Below are 11048 nucleotides of genomic sequence, written 5' to 3' on the forward strand. Positions count from 1 at the left end.
AAAGTAGTCCAGATGATGTCGAGCTTCCGAAGGCTTCAAAAGAACTTAAGTGGAGGGTCTTCCGGAGATTTTAAGAAAACTTGTGCGAAAGATTTTCGAGAAGGTTTGAAAGGAAAATGTTCATAGTACACTTGAGCGGCGGATATAATAGTGAGGTGATGATAGCTCCTGAAGTATAAAATAGGTTACATCAGAATTGTACTAATAACATGATTTGTCGAGACTTAGGTAAACAATTTTCTTAAGATATATTCATATTCTTATTGATGTTTGAGAATATTGGATTTCTATCTCTCACGATATAACAACAACAACCGTTCATTGGCAACAACACCATTCTAATGAACAAATCAAATTAATCTTGCCTTTTTTTTTATGACTAGATGAAAAACGAAAACTTTTTGAAGAAAAGAATTTCAAACTCACTTAAAAATATTTTTTTGTAAATTTATTTTTAAAGAGATGAAAATAAATAAAAAGACAATAATCAAAAAGATTAAATGAAATTAATGGACATGCAAGTCAAGTGGATGGTCACAAGAACTAATTGCAAAAATTAAACTACAGGAAAACGTTTAATCTATCTTTACAACACTAGGAGACGAAAATATATATAATGACCTAAAATTTTAGCAGACCCTACAAAAGTTCAAATATTACACGTTACCTATATCGTGCAAGTGCACTCTTAATCCTAAATGTGATTTATTTGCATCTTCTACACCTACTTTGCACATTCATTAACCAATATATTGGTTACATCTTATAAACACTTTCTAAATCTCATACTCTTTTCATGTAAGATGAAAGTGTTTTAAAATATTAAAATTTTCTTAAGAATATTTTTACACAACTCACTTTAAACATCAATTTCTCATTTATCAAAAATAAAATATAAAACTATAATTTTATTATTGAAACTTCCAATTTTACAAATAAATAATATGTCTCAAAGTTTAAAAAATTCATTATTTTCCAACTCATTCGTTTCTTGTTCAACACTTGTATTATAACCTGCATAGTAAATGGTGCAAATTAGAGGCTTGTCATGAAACAAGTTACATGACAAAAAAAATATCGTAAAACTTCAATGATTGCACGATTTGTCATCGTCGTTGGTACAAATCTTGTTGACTATGGAAAGTGGGGGGGGGGGGAACTATTCTCACAGATTTGGATGGCATCATAATTAGACTCAAGCAACAGACAGAGACGACAATAATCTTCAAAAGAATCTCAAGTCTAACACCTACCCTAATCATCTAACACCCTACAAATCCATTGAGGTTTGGATCCAAAACCTTTTCTTTTTGTTTCGTTTAACCATTCTGTCATGCAAGTAATGAAAATGTTATCAAAGTCTTCAGATGCCATACCGATAAGGACCCACTACTGGAGATGACAAGCCATGAACATGGTTGTTCTCAAAAGTTTGTTACCTGTTTCCATTTGAAGTTAAGGCCTAGGCTTAAACTAGCTAGGTTTATCTTTAGTGATTGGCACGTTTTCATAATTGTGGAGGTCTTTATATTGATTAATCTTTTCAAACAGATTATTTCTGATCATACTTGGGCCACGTATATGACCAGCTGTCATTTTTTATGAAATGGAAAAAGTATATTTCTATGCCAATGGCGTCAAGAATTGAAATCGTTCATAACACATTCCAGTACATAAAAATAAACTAAAGAAGATTGAACCTCGATAAAATTCATTGAGCTAAATAGTAGGCAACTCGATGAGCCTATCGATTAACTTAGTGCACCTTGAAGTTTGAATTATCGGTAATGATTATTCACGTTTCATTGAGCATTAATTCAATCAACAAAATATAATCTCTTGAGTTGACCAAGCGATTAACAGTGAAGATAATATCTCCCTCAATGATAACACTTAGGGATGGTAACAGGTCGATTAGAGTTGGGTTTTTTATCAACTCGATTCGACCCAAAAATATTCATCATTCACTTGAATCATACTTGACCCGAAAATTATATATCTTTCATCCGATCAGTTTGACTTGAAAAGTATATATCCTCCGCCAAATTATAACCTGATCCGAATTTTGAGAGTATAAATCCGACCAGACTTGACTCAACCTTATATAAAATAAAGACTTAATCAAAAAGTAATAATATTTTAAAGAAATAATGTTATTATCCCGAGTCAGGTCAGGTCAGAGTTTTTTCTCTGTCCGCCCGAACTTGACGCTAATGCCACCTCACCCTTTAAAAATTTAACCTGACTCAACTTGACTGTGATTTTATTTTTTTTAAATATGAACCTATCAAATTGGGTCAGGTTATAACATGTCGATTTCGGGTTAAATTGTCATCCCTAATAACACTTTCCCAACCATTTTCGACTTTCGTGTGTAGACTTTTCATGAAGTGGAACACCTCAATCGATTCAACCGAATGCGAGCCATCCAGTCACCTCGTCATCCCTCCCACCACCATTTTCCGTTGGTCTCGAACAATAATGCCATTAGCGACCACACCCAATTTTGGTTGGAAAGTCCCATTAACATTAATTTTAAAGGTCTCAGCTGGTGAAGGTTTCCATTGTTTCCCTTGCTTTCTGCAAGTTGTGTTGGGTGGCTATCGAGACCTTGTTTTCTTCTTTAATTCATTCAGAGGGGTCATGTCGCATTAATATCATCTATCAAACTTTGGTCTAGATGTTCCAAATGAACTTGATAAACTTTGAGAAATCTTCCTGATCTAATTTCCCAACAGTAGCTTCGAGCCACAATTTGCAGTTTTCCAATTGGTTATCAATGCATCTTCGGACCGACCTCGAAAATAGTAAAATTTCTCGTTCCTTAAGACAGTCCTTAATGGCATGAACGAGAGTTTGCACATCTTGTGAACAAAGAAAGCAGGCCCCTAGTCCCAAACCCGTTGCAGCCATTTGTTTCTGGCTGGTAGCGCCTAATAGTAGAATCACCAATAAAATAATTTCATTTTTGATAGATTTGAGAGCTTCATAACCTTAATCTAAATTGGTGAAGAGTCACAGTCATTCCCCGCTTCCTTGAGAAACTAGTTATACCCCGGTGATCAAAATCAATTTAATGGTGCTTTTTATGCCACTCTACGAACTTCTGTTGTTGTAGTCATTGCTAAAGATTATGATGGAAACGTTCGTGATAGCTTGGCCTAACCGTCCATTGGTTGTTGTGAAACTGGTCTTGCTGAGATTCATGCTTTGTCAGTTGGCATTCGTCTTGCTTGTGATCATGGCTGAGAGTTTGTCCACTTTTTCGGCTGTCCTAGTGACTAAGATAACTAGACAAACTGAAGACATATCTAATCTTCCAAGCTCACCTTGGTTTCTGTATTTCTTATGTTAATCGATATTGTAATATTGTTGCCCATACTCTTGCTAGTTGGGCTCTAAGAACTTGTGATAGTCATTTATTTGAGTTGTTTTGTCTCGATCTTATTGCTATGGTTGTTTCTGATGATGTAAACTCCCATAAATTTTAATATATTTTGGGTGATCTTTTCCCTTTGTTAGGACTTAGAAGGGGGTTTTAATGAGGTCTGCATAATTAAAAAAAAAAAAACTAGTTATACCCTGGTTTGGAGGAATAAACGTTTTAGTTATGGTGTTTCCAAATGAGTTGGTCTCCAACTTTCGAAATGTGATGATTATTTCATTTATTATTATTATTATTATGTTGCTAATGTTATCTCTTTGATATTGTTGATTTGGGTCATTTATGTTCGATTTGGCGTAGGACTCTATTTTCCATAAAACAATGTCTAAAGGGCGAGTTATGCAATTTTTTTATATTTTGGAATCAAGGCTGGACACATGGCCATAAATTTGGGCATGACGATGTTGACGTGGAAAAGTCTACAGTCCAGTCAGTGATAACTTCTAGAAGGCGACCCATTAAGTATAATCAAGAAGGTAGAACAAGCGGATGGAAACTCTTTAGGGACTAATAATTGTAATTGAATTTAAATGTTTAGGAATTATTATTTTAATTAGGAATTATCTAGCTATTATTTAGGATTTTATATTGTTATTAATTAGGATTTAAGTATTTGACTGTTCTTAGGATTATCTTTAGTTGTTTTATTTCTAGGTATTTTATTTTCTTTAGGTTATCTCAAGCTATAAACACCCATTAAGGTGTAGTTTGATAGATGTACTAATTTTGACTTCAATTAGCTTTGGGATTTTTATAAAGATTATCTTTCTTCTTCATCTTCTTTATTTTCTTTTTTTCTTTTATATGCTAAGTATGATTTTTATCATGCTTAACTAATTTTTCATTTAGTCGATAGCTAAGCAACGACTAAATCCATTTCTTGAGAATTGAAAAGTACTTCATAACTTAATATATTTTTTCGATTTTTTACAAACTTGGATTGGCAATCAAACTCTCTTTTATATATCTTGACACCTTCAATTCAAAAAGTACACGTTGGTTTGATCGATGTTTTGATTTATCATTGAGAGGAAGATTCGACTTGTAGCAAATTCAACTTCCTAAGAACACACTTAGTGGCAGTATGCTAAGGGAAATCGAGATTGAGTTCGACTCTCATTGAGATGCCATAATCCGAGCAGGGACTTTTCCAACACTCAAAGTTGCATTGGTGTTAACATTGATAGTCGTTGTTAATCCAAACAAGGACTAAATTCCAAGGATTTACTTTTGGAAATTAGTTCACCAAAGAGAAGAGTAAGTTACAAGAGTTGGGCCTTGTAGACTATAACCGGTAGGAATCCTGAAGTAAAATCCCTTTCAGTCATCGAGAAAAATTGAGGTAAAGCGAGACTAGAGGCTATCTCTCATTATAATTATTTTCAACCATTTACTTTTCTCTCTTTTATTATTTTACTTTGTTTTAATTTATTCAATTTATTTCACTTAACCCCTTTTATTTTCTTCTTACAGATTTCTTAGTTAAATATCAATTCAAACAGACATTGAAAATTTCTAAGTCCTTGCGGGTTGACCCTTGTTTCTATATACTACGTTCTTAGCTTATTTATTTGAGAAAAGACTTATTTATTTGACAATTAAGACACTTGTCAATGAGATAAATTGTGCTCAATATTTATCTTGCATCTTGCTCAGTAAACCTTTTGAACCTTGGTATCTTGTTACTGTGGAACCCCTGAAACCATGAAGCCCTTGCAAAGAATTGGTTGGTCAACATTGTCCATAAATGTGCAGTAAATGGCCATCTATTTTTCACCACCCCGCTAACTTTCGTTCATTTGTGTAGGGATATCAAGACAAACTCTGTAAAAAAAACAATGTTCGAGGGTTTCTTTAGCTTTAAAGATGCAAGTCCAAGCAAAAGAGGCTCTTTTACCGAGTTGGGCATTCAAGAAATTAGAGTTAGCAAAATACTTAGCAAAGAAAACCTTGAAAAGAAGTGGGTCTCGATATTGGATGAATCCCCAAGCTTGTTTTCCTAACAAGGCCATGTAAAAAAACTTTAAATCTCTAAATATGATGTCTCCAAATCGTTTTGCTCTACATACTGTCCATTCAATATGTGCCCATCCTCAAGCATTGTGTTTCCTCGACCACCAATAAGACCTCATATAGGAGGATATCGACTCAAGCACACTATCCGAGATCTAGTAGCATGAAATTGCACAACTGAGGAGAGTTTGGATGATTAACATAAAAAAAACCTCATTCCCCCATACGATAAAAGATTATTTTTTTCTTCGTCTAATTCTTTGAACCATTTTATCTCAGAGAAAGCTAAACATTCTCATCTTGTTCTTACCCACAATGAGGGGTAGACCTAAGTACCATCAGAGATCGACTTTCTCACACACTACCAACGTTGTTATAATATCTATTTAGTTTTCTTATCATGTATGCGAGCTAAAAATCATTGACTTGTCTTGGTTAATTTTTGTTGGTTGGAGCTAGCTTCGTAAATGATAAGCACTTCTTTTAACCTCCTGGCCTCATGATTCGAATTCTTGATAAAGAGCAAGTTGTCTTTCACATAGAGTAGGTGATTTACTTTTGGTCAATGTAAGCTTGCACCCCCTTGATGTTATCGATCCTTTGTTCAACAAGAAGGGTAGCCTGCAATCCTTGTGAATAAAAGGATAAAAGATTAGGAGGCAGAGGGTCTCCTTGCCTTAATTTGTGCTTTAGTCTGAAAGAACTCAAATTTTACCATTAATTCTAATGTAATAGGAGAATGATGTAATGCAATTCATAACAAGTTGAATGATATTTCTTCAAACCCCATTTTCCACATGATACCCTCGATAAAATTCTACTCAACTCTGTAAGCTTTTTTATATCCAATTTGATTGTAGCCCATTTGTTCAGGCCATTTTTAAAACCTTGAGATAATGGATTAATTCGTTAGCAACAAGAAAATTATCAGAAATATGATGTCCAATCATAAAAGCACACTGATTTTCTGAAGTGCACAAAGGCATAATCAATTTAAAACGATTAACAATAAATTTTGACACCACTTTTAGATGACTATGCATAGGTTAATCGATCAAAAGTTTTTCATTAACCTTAGGTGTTAAAGTTTAACTCGAATTCAGAGTGACACAAATTAATTAAAATATAAATTTGGGAAACTAAGAAACCTAGTTTAAATAGAAGTATAAACTTTATTTTTCCTTTATGTAGAGGACCTACTTTGAGTAGATTTCTACTTTATAAGTTTGCCTTGTAAGAAAATACATCTCTCTATAAATAGATTCTAAAGATTAGGACTAAAGGTTAGGTTGTCTATGGAGACTCCTATTGCATTCTTCTTCTCTTGAAATTAGTGAATTTTCTCCTCTTCTACTCATGGTTGTTCCCGAAATAAATTTTCACGTAAAATTTTGGTGTTTATTTTATTGGACGTTCATTATCCACGTTTTTATCTTCTAAATATTTGGTACAAGATCATTTGGCTTGTTTGACTCGATCACAATAATGACATCTTTAATGTATGAAATTTTGTTTTTGAATCGTAACACTATATTAATTTCCTGAAACGTAGAGATACATAAATTTATAAGAGCTCTCTTATTCTGATGAAAATGCAGAGAAATACTTTCAAATTTTATATTCAGTAGGGTTCAACAATTATAAAAGATGAATTATTTTTTTTGATTTTATGTTTAACAAAACAACCATGGACATAACGAATTTAGAAGGAGAAAAGTGTTATATTTCATGGGCATAGCATATTTGAGAAGAAAAATAAAGTTATGTTCTATGGGTATAACAGATTTGGGAAGACGAAAATTTAGTTCTGTGAGCATAACTGAAAAGATAGAAATGACATTGATGATTAAGATGATGTTGTGCATAATATTGCTTGTAGTGAACAAGTTGTGAGTAAAGTTAACACTTATGATCTCCTTATAGATGTGAAAACTAATCTAAGTTTGAGCAAGCTTTGTATTCATTTGGCAATCATTGTTGAAGAATACCCCTCTAAGGAGTTTCATGGAAGAAGTGGAGAAAATGTTCTCAAATTGGATAACTTGTTCATTGAAGCGAAAAATTATTTTTATTGAATTCAGGTGTCTCATCGAATTTTAGTGATTTGTCTTAAAACCTTCACACTTTTAGAATTCATGTTAAGACGGATATCTATAAGAGTTTAACTCAAATTCAAAGTGACACAAATTAATTAATATATAATTTGGGAAAATAAGAAACCTAATTTGATTAGAAGTAGAGATTTTAATTTTCTTTTATGTAGAAAACCTACTTTGAGTAGATTTATACTTTATATGTTTCTTTTGTAATCAAGTATCTATCTTTATAAATAGATACTAAGGATTAGGGTTAGGGATTAGGCTTACACGAGGACTCCTCTTGTATTGTTCTTCTCTTAACATTAGTGATAATAATAATTGGTATTATAGCGTCTGGATTGGTTGAATTGATCACAATAATCTCATATTTGAAGTATGAAATTTTGTTATTTGATCGCAGTACCAAATTCACGTTGTAAAATGTAGAGATACATAAATTTGTAAGAGGTCTCTTATTTTGGTGATATGAAAGAAAAAGACTGTCAAGTTTTATATTTGTAGGGTTCAACAATTATAGAAGATGAACAATTATTTTTCTTTGTGGAAAAGAATAAGTATATATTGAACAAAACAACCGTGGCCATAACAATTTTGAGAGAATAAAAGTGTTTTATTTTGTGGGTATAATGGATTTGAGAAGAAAAAGAGAGTTCAATTCTATGGGTATAACATATTCATGAAGAAGAAAATTCAAATTTGTGAGCTTAACAAGTAATGCCCTGGAACTCGGGTCAGTAGTTTCGATCAACCAAAAACCCGTCAATAGAGCTCATTAGACCTCCTAAGATAGTTTGGACCATTTAGAGAGGGTATTGGGCTTAAGGTTGGCCCAAAAGTCAAGGAAAATGATGTTTTAAATTTAATTTATAAAGGAAAATTACTAAAAGTTCAGTTTACCCATTGCTTGTTTAAAGGTTAAAAATGTCCTTATTCCACGTGAGTCATTCCCCAAAAATATCTTCCCATTTTCTTCTTCTCCAAACTCTTCTTCTTAATTTCTTCTACTTAGCTAAGATCAAGCTCTAAGGAAACCTAAGCCTAGATTAAAGCAATCAAGGTAAGAAATATATTCTTCATCTTCTAAGCTTCCATTAGAGCCATAAATTTCAAGGCTTGGCTTAGTTTTTCAAATATGGGGTTTTATGGGTTTTTTAGAAATCAAGTGTTTTGAGTCATTTTAGGAGAGTGTTTGAGTTTTAGGGAGTGTATCTAAGCTTTATTCAACACCTACGTAAGTAAGTAATCCATTTTTTATACCTTGATTTATTAAAGAGGTTGAAGATAGAGTTTAAGCCAAAGGAAAAGGAAGAGTGGATCCCTAGTTGATTCAAGAAGTGTTCTAGCATCCAACGAATCCAGATAACACACTATTAGCTTTTCCATACCAGTTCTAGGATCATTAGAAAGAAGTTTAGCTTGAAAGTTGAGTATGATCATGTTTATTATGGTAGATTTTATGTTTAATGTTTTTAGTATGTTTCTAAGCCTTATTTATGCTTCTCTTTAATCACATAAGACTTTAAGAACATTGGGGACCTCACTAAGGTCTTTAGGTTAGACGAGTATGATATTTTCGAGTGAAAATGTGTTTTCTGCAGGTGGAGTATATATACTATAGGGATAGTATCGATACTTATTCATCATTCCAAGCAAAATGTGTGTTTTCTGGGTAGAAGTATCGATACTCTTACAAGAGTGTCGATACTTTATGAATAGTTTCGAAACTCTCAGGCAAATATCGAAACTTGCTAGAACAGAGGACTAAAAAGTATCGGTACTTATATAAAGTATCGAAACTTTAGCAGTAGTATCAATACTCCGGATATAGTATCGCTACTTTAAGTCAATTTTGAGCAAAAATGTTAGTTTTTTAGGGATTTAGACATGAGGTACCCCAACTCTTCATTATATCATCAAATAAGACTACAAGTGGAACATTATTAATGTTAATTCAAATATAGAAACCAAATAATTAGGTACAAATAAGACTAGCCTTTTTTGAATACTCGAGAAAACGACCAGGACACCCGAGTTCATTTAAAAAAGATATCAGAGTTGAAAGTATAGATGTAGTATGGATATATCCTTAGGTAGGGCGCAAGGCCCTTAAAATCGACTAACTAAGGTTGAGGCCTGACACTTGCAATAGGTGGGTTAGTCAGGGGTATGGTGTCTAATGTATAATTCCAGGGGCCATATCTTAGTAGACTAGAGGGGTGCATGAGCTCTGAAATGCAATAATCCCTCAACCGCACCATGATGTCTGCAGTGGCGTAGAGAGTGAGTATCGTAAGGATATTCACTAAGCTTATTAGATCAGTAGACTTGATAGCTAGCCTTTCAGTGATATGAAGTTAGTATGTTTTATCTATTAGTGTGTCGTTGAGCTAGTTAGCTCAACATTCAGATTGTTTCCGTGGGCATGTTAGTAGATCCAGCAGGTGAGGAGCAATAGATACACCAAAACCCAGTCCAGACCAGTGCAAATTCAGGGTACATCTCAACATTTTTGAAAGGGCATGTATATTTGTAAACTTTATTGTCCAGTTGAGTAGTAGTTTCAGTAGAGGGGTCTGTATTATTTTTGTAAAGTGTAAATATTTTAATTTGGTGCTCATCAGTATACATGTTTTATTTATTCTATATTTTATTTTACAGTTGTTTATATTTAAAGAAAGTAAGAAAAGTTGGTCAGCTGCTTCGGTGGTTCCATATAGCACCTTAAATCGATCGATTGCGTGTCGTACTGGTCTAGGGTGTTACATAACAAAAAAGATAGCATTTTCATGGATGGTCGAGATGGTGATGTGCATGATATTTCTTATAGTGAACAAGTTATGAGAAAAGTTAACACTTAAGATTTTTTTACCGATGTGAATACTAAATACAATTTTGGGCAAGCTTTGGATTCAATTGATAATCATTGCTGAAGAATACTCCCCTAAGGGGTTTCATGAAAGAAATGAAGAATATGTTCCCAAGGTGGAGAACTTGTTCATTGACGTAAAGAATTGTTTTCTATTGAATTTGGATTTTTGTATCAAAATCTTCACACTTTCATAATTCATGTGTAGACACCCGTTCTTGTCCGAGTCTACCAAAAATATTATTATATTATATTTATTATTATTATTAATATTATTATTATTATGGTTATTTTTATTAATATTATTTACATTTTTTTGTTTACACGCCAAGATTCGGAGCCCAGATAGCATACAAGCCCAATTGGCCCAGCTAACCTACCCAATCTTGGTTACAACTCAAACCCGAACCAATTGGAATCCAAAGCAGACCCAAGATCAAACCCATCAGCAAAACCCGAATCGGCCCAGCTATCCTACCCAATCCTGGTTACAACTTAAACCCGACCCAATTGGAATCTAGAGTAGACTCGAGATCAAACCCATCAGCAAAACCCGAACTGACCCAGCAACATGGATTCGGCCCGGTCCTCTAGGGTTTTTAAAACCCTAATCCTAGGGTATAAT

Source organism: Hibiscus syriacus, unplaced genomic scaffold (assembly GCF_006381635.1).
Source record: "Hibiscus syriacus cultivar Baekdansim isolate YM2019G1 unplaced genomic scaffold, ASM638163v2 tig00011824_pilon, whole genome shotgun sequence".
In the NCBI taxonomy this organism is placed as follows: domain Eukaryota; kingdom Viridiplantae; phylum Streptophyta; class Magnoliopsida; order Malvales; family Malvaceae; genus Hibiscus; species Hibiscus syriacus.